At 41.2% G+C, this 12,176-nt stretch overlaps 1 protein-coding gene and 1 long non-coding RNA gene across 5 annotated transcripts in view; one reads left to right on the top strand and one right to left on the bottom strand.

The window, feature by feature from the left end:
- Positions 1–12,176, top strand: part of LOC119383616 (regulating synaptic membrane exocytosis protein 2) — a 242,646-nt gene that overhangs the window by 52,185 nt on the left and 178,285 nt on the right. The window lies entirely within an intron of this gene.
- On the bottom strand, positions 464–3,763 carry LOC119383619 (uncharacterized). Its single transcript, XR_005181688.2, has 3 exons — positions 3,590–3,763; positions 2,625–2,770; positions 464–561 (listed from the first exon to the last, which is right to left on the bottom strand). It is a non-coding gene; the product is annotated as an uncharacterized LOC119383619 (long non-coding RNA).

Below are 12,176 nucleotides of genomic sequence, written 5' to 3'. Positions count from 1 at the left end.
TACTTCACACTCGTCAGTCATCTGAGGGCACTATGTGCACAACAATGAGGCTGGCCAGACATGAATGGTAGATGATATGAAAGGAATACTAGAATCAAGCAACAGGAATCTACGTTATACCAGCCAAGAGTACTGTACTATGCTGCCCCCATAAAGCCAAGTACTGGTACAACAAAGCACAAGCTTGGGCTAGTTGGTACATATATTAAGGAGTACAGCACAGACATGCGCATTTCTTTTTGTTTTATATGTATGCTCTGAAATAAAAATTTCAGTTGCTAGTCATCCCATTCGTTGTCTTTTTATTAGTCCTTGTTTTTTTGTGCAGTTCCCCATAAAAATAGTACTAGTGCCTTATGGCACATACACCCATCATTGTAGTTGGTCAAAGTAATTACCTTACGATAAACAATAGTACACAATTCAAATACAAAGAACACAAACTCACAAGGGGGCCCCAGTAGTGTAGAGATATCCAATTCTTATGTCGGGTATGAATTGGGACAAACACACAACCAAGAAATAAAGATTCAAAAAGAACTTGAATTGATTAAATAAGACCTGAAAAAGAGGAGAGAAGGAAGGCAATGTTAAAATAAACGAACAGCTCGTATCATACGGCTATACTACAGCAATGTGGACATCGACCGCTATAACGCATGTTGCCTCAACGCTGCGGACAACGTGTTATGTCATCCCGCATGCGATAACATAACTGGCTATAAGAACGAGCAGGTACAGAGGGATGCCCTGACCAAGGTGGCCAAGACGAACGCAAGCAACATGAGTGGCTTGCTGGCCTCAATTCGCCTGAGCATCGGCAAGCCGTACATGATCACGGCAAACATCGATGCAAGCGAAAGTCACGTTAATGGAAACATGGGCCACCTTCTGGTACATCAAGTGTGACGAACACAGCAGCCTTGTGGCTGTATCTTGAATTTTCAACATCCACGGCAAGCATTATCGTCCCAGCTAGGACAAAGCGTGTCACTGCCGCCCATCCATCAATAGAATTGAAATGAGTGCCTGTGGGACTGCGAACCATCACACAACGATATAAGGCAGAAAAAACCTCGTGTAAGAGGACACAGGTTCCCCTTGCGCAAGCAAATGCTGTAACTATATATAAGTCACAAAGGGCCACATACACCCAGGTAGTCTACGGATGCAATAAACGCCATCCACAGACGTTGGTCTATGTAGCACTTTCCAGGGCTACCAGCCTCGACAGCCTATACCTCATATACGCAAAAGGTGACTTTAGGTTCTGACATGTCACCGCTCAAAAAGGCCTCTGGCATTGTCTCGGACAGGGCTACCACCTTCATTTGGTGCCACAACCACAACAATCACCTCACGCTCGCCACTCTCAACGTACAGTCTGTGCACGCATACGTGCACGACCTCGAGAAAGACGCTCTGCTCACAGAAATTGGCATGTTAGAACTTTCTGAAACCTGCAGCGATGAGCCCACTGCAATCATGGGATTCCAATACATCATCCACAGCAAGCGGCTTCATTGCAGGTGTGGCGGCATGGGCCACCATATAAGAACACAGCAATGCACAACTTCAACGTAGGCTGGATCCCACTTCGCCGGCCACCAGACACCGAACACATACAGACAAGAAGCGGAATCGGCGAGGTCTGCATTGCGCACATCAATCACAACAACAAAGAGGGCAATGCACTCACCGCCATCTACCCGAGAACCGTCAAGAACCCCTTCCACACATGCAATGGGTTCGTGAAACGTGCGTGCGTTTTCAGTCATAATGGACAAGTATAAGCACTGCATATCAGCTTACCGTGTCTGGTGTTGGTAATACCCATGTTGCTGTTGGCATCGTTACACACCTATAAACAACTGGTTATATAACACATGTGCGACATATCTTGAGTATCATTTCGTAATGTTTTGCTCAATGTAAAAAAATTACGCCACAGTCACCTTCATGCCACATGCTTTGCATTACATCAATTCTCGCGGTACGTGGGATCTGCAGCATTTTGTGTTCTTTCAAATCATTTCATAGCCCTTCGACCACATTTTGCTTAACATCCTTAGCCTCCTCTCTAGTGAATGGTTCAACACATATGATTTTTAAGTGATCTGTGTAGTGAAGGTTTTATGAGGGGTCCTGGGCTTTTCATTCTTGGGGCATTTGACTGCACCACTTCATGAAAGTGAACAGTTTCAACACTTTCCAGTCAACAAAAGCCCAACTGACATGCTAGGGTGCTCTTGCACGATTAGTAATGTCATGATGGCCAGTGGAAGCAACACAGTACAAGAAAAGACGCCTGTGCCGCGTTACCTGTTCTTGTACCCTGTGTATTCTGTTTGCACTGGCCATCATGAGTATATTCCAACTCGCCAAATGTGCTACCTTATTTCAGAAATATCATGCTCAATAGTTGGGGGGAGGGAAGTGGATTGTAATAAATTGAAAAAGGAGGAGTGGGGGGCAGGCAGTCTTTCTGTATCGAAAAAGAGTACAGAAGTGCATTGGCCAAGCATTGGCATTACTGCTTTTGTTGTAGACTGCATAAATATTAACTTCTTCCTCACCACCTCCACTTTCAGCTTTAAAAAAAAATATTGTAGCAAAATACTTACCAAAGGAAAAAATGTGAAGATGTTGTACTTTTGGTTGCATATTTTGTTAGGTGGGAACTTTTTCTGATGGTGGCCTTCCAAGAAATACAGTTCTTGGCTGGTACTCATGAGCACCACAGCAACCCATGCTGAGCCTTCTACAACAGCTGCACATTTTCAAGCAAAGTAATGGCTATTAGTAAAAATATTTTTAATTTAAACACGACTATAAGACACTCCAGCCCTTCAGCAATAATTATGCCTTACATACTCTATAGTAGCAGCCTTATGTGCAAGAAATAGAATTAAAAGCATTGCACGGACAAAATGTCCCATTCAGATGGGCAAACTGCATGCCACTTTGCATAGTTCAATGGCGTCTCAAGAGGGGACCAAGAAGTAGTTTGATTTATCAAACTATTTCTTGGTCTCATTGAAATTTGATGCAAATGAACATGGCCATATGCACATTTAACAACAAAAACTTGCATTCTAATCAATTTGCTTTACTAAGCAATTTTAACAAGATTTAAAGAAAATAGCTGTCTTATTGCCTTACGCACTATAGGCATACTTCCACACTGAACCTTTGCCGCATGCCATAAAAGTACTCGCATGCACCTTTATACAGACTTTGTACTCTCTCTCTCATTGGTGGAAGCGTACACATCACTCAAATATACTTAACACTTAAAGAGTACGACTATGCTCTCGTCCTCCTGCAGCAAAGAAAATTACAAAAACAGTCCTTGGTGCTACATGAACACTACACACTGCAGGTATGAACATAGTCAGCACTGTGCAGCAGCCCTTATACCCATTGAATTTCCATGCGTAACACAAGCATAATTTATTAAGTTTAGGCAGTCGGGTACACAAAGTTCCCAGGAGCCAAATACACAATTATTACTTGCTTTTGTAGAATATAATAAGCAATGGTCTGATGGTAAGTATAATTTATGGTTTTCGATTGTTTGTTTTTTTACCTCTGGAATGCTGAAGTCAGGCAACTGCAGCAATTCATGGTAGTCTTCTTGCAATGTCGACTGGTGGACGTTTCTCAAAAGACTGTCGCCTTCTCCAACATCAAACCCGCGTCACTACTTAGACTTAAGCGTGAACCAGATCCTTCATGTGATCTAAATTGAGATCAAATTTCAATTACCACACAGCAGTATGCAACTCAACACACAGTGACATGATGTAAGTGAGAGACCCTGCTATGGCTATACATACAACCTAAATATTTTTTATAATGTTAAATTGACTTTTGCGAGCTACATCAGCATGGTAATGGTGACAATAGAGTGTATTAATAAAGCTCACCTTTCAGCACAAAATGCATCAATTAAATGTGAATTCCTCTCAGATTTAGTTCTCAACTTTATCATTTAACACTTCAGTCCTATATTTGTGTCAAAATTTGAGATGACACGCCATAAAGTTAGCAAAAAGAATACTAAAATAACAAAAGTTCTGAAAAAAATTTGCACAAATGATGAGATTAAGACTTGCAACTTGGAGCTGTAACACTCAGCTATGATCAAAAATAACATTTGCATTTAGGTAAGCACAGATAATTAGCCGCCTGTGTATGCATGTCATGTATCTCGATAGAGAAACTTTTTAAAAAGCTTAATTCAGCAAATATCCCAATTTCTATGTGAGTGCGTGTGCATGTGTATCAAAGAAAAAGCTCTCGATTGTATCTCATTTGTTTAAATAAGCACACTGGCACAGATATAAGTTTGAAAATATGGAAAGCAATCCGGCAGGTTCACTCTGTTCCGCACAGCTATTAGCATCAAGGTAATATTGGTATGCGCATTTCTCTGAAGCAATGCCCCTGCATCAAACGTATATTGGAGCAACGGCAGAAGGTTTAGAGCTGTTTTTGTTCCAGATGCAGCTGATTTGATCCTGAAAGAACAAATATTTTCAGGTGCTTGTAAAATTTCGCACAAACGTTATGTGGCTCACTGCCTGATTACCTGTCACAAGCAGTAAATATTTTCCCGCAATTCATTTGTCGTGTCATGCACGGACAGCTCCAACTGCTGCTGTCAAAACAGCATTTACTCAGTATTAAAAGGGCATCTTTTGTGAAAGGCATGTAGTCAGTTTCCGCTAACATGAAATAGTTATGAATCATTTCCGCACAAGAGGCAATGTCATTTTGTTAAGGCATTGGTAGAGCGTCTGCAGCGAATGCTTCATGAGAGGTTTCAAAAGTGACCAATGCAGTGTCTATCTGTTACGAGCCCATTGCAGCTGCTATATTAGCTGTACTTTTAAATTTTCTAGCGAGTAACTTGTGATAGACTTTTCAGCATGCTTTACATTGAATGAAGGCTCATAGGTTCCTGAAAACTCTGATCTTTCTTGCCAGGAGAGGTTGCCGCCCAAATACAGTACATTAAATAGTGAACTCATTGTACTTAGTGCCTTCAACTTATCATATATTTTGACAGGCACCACAAACACCACTTATGTTACATTTGTAAGCCAAGAACAATCTACAGCTGCACCGTTGTTTTATGCTGGCGATTCTAAATGGGCTCTCGATTAATAAAGCGGCTACACTGAAAAAATCTGTCATATAAAACACAAGAGAAGAACCATTTTGACCTAGTTTCAATCATTCTTACTGACCTGGTGCATATTACAACTACCACTAGCTGCAACATATGTGATAAGGCTTAAAGTACGAGTGTTCCCTTCATGTTGCCTGGTGAACACCGAAAACATCAGCTCTTGATTTGTACAATATAGTCCTCGCGAAGAGTTTGTTCATTAGGCAGTATAGGGGTTACTGATCAGTTAGAATAGCAAAAATTAAGGCACTATATTGACCTGTCAGTATTGTGAAACATGCTTGGGCGCATATGTCCAACAATATAGTGAAGTTTCATTTATAGTCATACAATCCTCCAAGTACATAATCTGTAAATAATGTCAGGCAAGAACAATGCCGCAATAATGTAGTTTTGTAACAGATTTGTGTCCCACTTCTTACATTTTGATTATGCAGAGGCATTGTCACATGATCCTATCTAGAAAAGTGTGTAAAGTTGCAATGGCGGGCAGTGTCAGCCTCTCACCTGAGGCAGACTTTAAGACCAATATGCAACATCAATTCACGGTAAATTTCAATATTTTTAAGTTCAGAACTTGACTTGCAAGCAATCCATTATGCATCCGGCAAGATTAAAGTACCTTAGAAATCCTGGAAAAGCACTGCTTTATATCAGTTCTAATGCCTAGTAGCCTCAATAATTTCTCACTCGTACTAAACTACTCTGGAAGGACGGTATTGAAATATGTAGCAGAAGCAGCCTCTCATATGCCGTTTAATGCATTTTTGAAGTTTTCGCAATCCATTATTTAGATTATGGATTGGATCCACAATAACCGGTTTATATATTGACTGCAAGTTTTAACAACACACATGCAGATAGTGTTGTGGTACATTTCTAATGCAGGGTGTTTCATAAATGCGTTCAAAACTTTAACATAGGGAAGAGAATTATTTAAGGCAATTGGCTTTGGATTGCTTTTACCGATGCTGCAGATATCTTTAAAACTGCTAAGCTGTAATTTCACTAAGCCACAAACACAAATATGACAGGAACATTTTCACTGGAATAGTTACGATCAGCATTCCTAATGCAAAATCGAATGAAAAAACTTCAATTGTGGGTAATGCAATCAGAGCAAATGTGCTTGGCAATCAAATTACGACAGCATTTGTTTATTGCTTCCAAACAGTTTAACAAAGTCTATACCACTGGCTTGAAAAGACAAGATATATGAGATGCAACAAGAAACGAGTTGAGATAGCATTAAAAACATCCCCCCACAACCTCTTTTTTCTTTCTTTTTTCATTACACAATAACATGTCAGACTACCTATTCAGAAAACTGTCTAAGCAGTCAGGCACAAGCATTACAGCAAAGACAAAAAATTTCAGCTAACAATGCATGCACAGTACTAATATTAAAGAATATTACCGTAATGAAATGTGTTTAAATTATGATACAGTGCAGTACCGTACATGCACCAGCATATTGAGCAAGATAATATGAGTGCAAGACGATTTATGAGAGACAACGCATTCTCTTGACTGGTGTTAACTCAAGTTAAAGTGTGTTACCAAGTTAGCAACAGTCACAGGATACACTCCAAAAATTGTTTGCATCGTTTAGAACACACTTCGTCACCACAACAGTAATCGTCGTCTATTAACTGTGAATTGTACAGAAGCCAGCAGCAGCAATTTTCATACTAATTATTGGAAGTGTTTCCTTGTTTGGTAACATCATACAGGGGTGCCCCGAATATCACACAGCACGATTTAAAAAAAGAGGAAACTCGTTACGCGAAGCTCATCTAGTACATATTGTTTGCAGTATACTATAGCAGCCACTACTAATTTTTGTTGATGAGGTTATAGTTAATTAGACCCAATTATGTTTCTTACTCGACAAATACTCACCTAATCATTAAAATGTCAATGAGGCATATGTAGCAGGCTCAAATGACATCTAACTGCACTATTTTCAACAACGTACTATTGCATGCTCGCTTTTTTTGGCTAATAAAGAAAGCTCATGAAATCTGAAAAATGACACGTGACTAGACTGCAGCACGTATCAGCAAGCGGCACCCTTAAACAGGATCACTGTGAGATAGCAAGTTAAAACTATGCTCCCACCTTTTGTGGGTGGGAGCGTAGTCCATGTGTTATTTTTCATATTTCACGTGGCTTTCTTTGCCAAAAAAAACTGAGCCCTAATTAGTATGTTGCTGAGATAGCGCAGTTAGATATCATTTCAACATGCCTACATATGCCTCATTGACGTTTTAATGATAGTTGAGTATTTGTCGAGTTAGAAACTAGATTAGGACGAATTAACTAAACCTCATTAACGAAAAAATTAGTAGCGGCTACTACAGTATATAGAAAACAATATGCACTAGGTGTGCTTTGTGTAACACGTTCCGTTTTTTTTAATCGTGGCTGCTGGATATTTGGACACAGCTTGTATAATGATAGTGTAACAACCACATTTATTGAGAGTTGCCTGTATGACTGGGCTCACTATTTATAAATTTGCTGATGTCATTATAGAAGTTGGAAAGAACAGTTCCCCCTTTTTTTAAAGCTATGCAACATGGATGAAATAATAGCTGTAACAGATACAGAAGAATGAAATTGCAGTTCAATCATAAAAAAATTCCCCTATATTAGATACGTAAAATGAAGTACTATCTACCGTCAAATGAAACGTGAACAGCGGAGCGCGTGGATCAAGCACTAGCAAAGCTATAGTGCGCGCCATCAGTCATCACCACTGACAGGCGCGCACATCCGGTTGGAAGCACTGCGTGATCCCCCATATATATAAAATATTTTCAACTAGTGTTTTGTTCTGATATGGTAATATAGTGATAATGGTGGCCGGTGTTGGCGTGCGATCCCTTGCGGTTGTTTCACTTCTATATTAATTTATTTCTTTATTTTACTTGGTTTCGACATCAGAAATAGATCAGACGCGAAAAATATCGGACAGTTAGAGGGATCGCGCAGTGCTGCCAAACCGGATGTGCACACCTGTCAATGGTGATGACAGTACTGCGCTCACTGTACCTTTTCTAATGCTTGATCCATGCGCTCCGCTGTTCGCGTTTCATTTGAAGTCGATAGTACATAATTTTTCTGGAGGCTTCATGCGCCACAAGTGTTATCACATTATGAGGCGTGCCCATTCCAGATAAGCTCTCACCCCTTGGGTCTCTCTTTATGTGCACCGAATGCACAGCACCTGGGTATTTTTAATTGAAGAACGGTTAACTCTGACCTAACATAAAATGATTAACAAAATTGTAAAGACGTTTCACCCCTTACGCAGATGGCATCTTCAGTATATGCTGGCACAAGTGAGGGGTGGTTGACCAGTCCACTATTCACATACGTCCTTGTACACATCCGGTACGGACCCTCATTTGTGCCAGCTTATACTGAAGATGTCACCTGCACAGGTGGAGAAGCTGTCAGCACAATTTCGTTAATATTGTTTACGTTAAGTCAGAGTTAATCTTTTTTTCAATCATTAATTGATCCGCTTCTGGAACAATTTTGCATGGGTATTTTTTCATTTTGCCATCCTTGAAATGTAACCTTCACAGCCAGGATTTGTTCAGCATGACCTTATTCTCCAGAGCATAACACCATAGCCCCTAAGTCATCAAGGCAGGCCACAATGTATTTGCTTTTAGTGCACTGTGGTACTCATGAGCACAACTTGCTTCTAGCAGCACAGGAAGTGCTTCTCCCACAATCATTAAAGATTTCTCAAAGACGAAGTGCTAGCTTGACTGATCGTTAGCATATATCAACATATTTCCAAGGGATGTCCCCTGCCGTGCAGTTGCACAGCCTTTCAGAACAGGAAGGAGCAGTGGGTGTAAAATACACCTAGCAAAGCATCACACACACATGGAAACTTCCCCCTTTTAAGAAAAGAAACGCGAGACCAATAAACAAAACACACGTGGAAATTACATGGCCAGACAAGGACAGATTGCAGGGCTGCACGGTCAAAAGCAATTTGTGGAGAGGCGAAATAGGGTGCAAGCAACAAGACGTCATACAGATGCGGAAATCGTACAGCACTAGACGTTACCGCTCACTTTTTTCTTAGAAGTGCGAAATATTGAATTTTTTCTCCGTTGCATTGCAAGTTTCTGCAACAAAAGCAGAATGGAAGACTAACAGTCAGCTAGCACAAACTTCACCAGTAAGTGACGCAATTGGCAAAATGAAATTGTTACAACCTCAGCTTCCACATAGGTTAATCATTAGAACAAAGCTTGTGTCGTCAAGTGTCCCACTACGTAGCTGGCAGTAGTTAACATGTCCAGGCTAAGCAACATGCGTGCGGGGAATGTATTCTGCCCTTTAAAAGGCACGTACAATCATGTTAAATGGTATTTCACGCCTGTGTCGTCATGCATGCCACACCCTTCCTAAAACCACAAACTACAGCTATTGCGCGACATAATGACACCCGCCGCAGTTAGTACTTGCAGAGTATTGACAACGATCGCACCATTACAAGAAGCAGCCAAGCCCATGCAGTGACACGATTAACGCCAAGTTTTCGTTTGCAGACAAACCACCCACCAAACACAACATAACTTGCCATTTGGCTCTTACCTGAGCATAGGTTCCAATAAAAACTACGTTTAACGCCTTAGAATGCAGACATCCTGAAACACGGAAATAACTGTTTAGCGTGGCTGCAAAAGTTTTGCGTCGAGTTGTACCTGACTAATCCAACGACACAAGCATCACGACACAAGTACAGTACTATCAGGAGCACAACTGCATCAGGACAACAAGCAACGAACACAACAAAATTGCAGCGATTTTCAGCACGCGATCGCACTTACCTTTACCACATATGCATCAAAACTGATGCAGATATTTATGGCGATCACGCGCAGAACAAATACCACAAACGGCGTCATCAGCGACAACCGCCGCCACAAGCTACAGCGAAATATGTTCCTATTGGCTCCATATGTAAACCGAAGTCAAAGCCTCAATCAAGGTCGCCATTTTTGTTGATCAACGGTAAAGTTTAAAATGAAACAAAATGCCCCCGCTGACTAGTTGCCACAACAAGAGCTTACTTATATTTAGTATTGTGTATTTTTTTAACATGTTTAGGTATATTTTTCGTATATTGAGGAAATATCTAGTTCCTTGAAGCATGCCTTGAAGAAACGAAACTACAACTGGCGCGCGTTTTGAATGAAGTTTAGGCGATTTATTGATTAAAGCAACATTGGCGCTGTAACAAACGCTGTATTTGAGGTATACAGTTTAATTTTAACCATTTATGAGCTTTTAAATGTTCCTCTTAAAGCCTCAGCCTGGGTTCTTTGGATTCCAATCCCTTAAGCGCGCGCAAACAAGGACAAAGGGAGGTGACGACACAAAGCGCTTGTGTTGTCACCTCCCTTGTCCTGTTTGCGCGCGCTTAAGTGATCGGTTATGAAAACCAACTAGCCCCAAAATCAGTGCTCCTTTGGATTCATCGCGCTGCGCTGGAGGAACTGGTAAGTTTTGTTGCTGGAAACGCAGACCCGTATCAACCTATTATATTATTATTATATTATTATATATTATTATTATTCTATTATTATTATATATTATTATTATTATTATTATTATTATTATTATTATTATTATTATAAGTAATAATAGTAGTTCTTTGACCCGCATGATGCTGCGCGTGCGCGTGTGCTGTTTTCAAGCAGGCCCCACTGATGGTCATGGATGTGAAGCATATTTTAGCTACAGGGATATGTAGTAGGTAATTTAGCAATAAGCCTCGAATGCTACCTCAAGCTATCAATGCTGCCATCATGGCGTAGCCAGGGGGGGGGGGGGTACACCGGGCCCGTGCCCCCCCCCCCCCCCCCCGATTTTTTTTTTTTTTTTTTTTGCCATGGCACACCGAGCACAAATGACACTCGACCACATCTGCCTGCCAAGCCCCCACTTTAGATCAAGGTGGTGCCACCCCGAAAAAACATTTCTGCCACGCCCCTGGCGCCATCTTGAAATCAGGGCCTCTGCTGTACAAAGAGCGAGAATATCAGGGGGGAACCGAGTGTTCCATGTATTGCTAGTGACAACCAAATGAAGCCAGCAGACAATTAAGTCAAAGAAAGCAGGAAGGCATGGTAATTAAACGAAATTGTTTCAGCTCCCCTCCCCCCTCCCCCCCCCCCCCGCCGACATGTTTCAGTATTACACGTGTATACTCTTGATGCCAGGGGCGTAGCCAAGGGGGGGTTGGGGGGGTTCAAACCCCCCCCCCGAAATTTTCAATTTTGCTTGGGCATATATGCACGCACACATACAAATGCACGCACGAACATACATAATGTATGGTTGAACCCCCCCGAAAAAAATTTCTGGCTACGCCCCTGAGTGATGCAGAACTATCGGTAAATTGACTATCGATAGTATCGATAGTATTTTTTGAAACTATCGATGGTGTAAACAAACTATCGATAGTGCTACTAACGACAAATTATCGATAGTGCAATCGTAGTACCATCGTAATATTAGTAGCGATATTATTGCCAGGCGTGTTTATTGCTTTGTTTTGACTTATTCGCGGTTTCATCCACAAAGACTATCAGCAACGTTTGACGCAGACAGCACCGTAATGTTTGAGAAGCTTCACAATTGTTTGAGATCATTCCGCTAAGATTACGCGTCGAACGCGAATAGTCAAGTTTATTCGAGAGCTTACGCGAGCGCCAGCGATAACGCTGGAAGGTTTGATGGCTGATGTATAAAGGACGACGTGTTCCACCGCAATATGCAATATGCAAAATGCAATATCAGTTAGAAGCCGCCAGCTATTCAACATGACATAGGTTGCACCAGCTGCTGCAACATATTCTCGCTCGAATCATATCTGGACCTTTCTGGCGCCTGGCAATCCTTGTTTGTTGATCATGGCTGACAGTAGCCCTCGCGAAGTTGT

This window comes from Rhipicephalus sanguineus, chromosome 2 (assembly GCF_013339695.2).
Source record: "Rhipicephalus sanguineus isolate Rsan-2018 chromosome 2, BIME_Rsan_1.4, whole genome shotgun sequence".
In the NCBI taxonomy this organism is placed as follows: Eukaryota; Metazoa; Arthropoda; class Arachnida; order Ixodida; family Ixodidae; genus Rhipicephalus; species Rhipicephalus sanguineus.
Note: the sequence above shows the minus strand (reverse complement) of the source record. Positions and strands in the feature narration are given on the sequence as shown.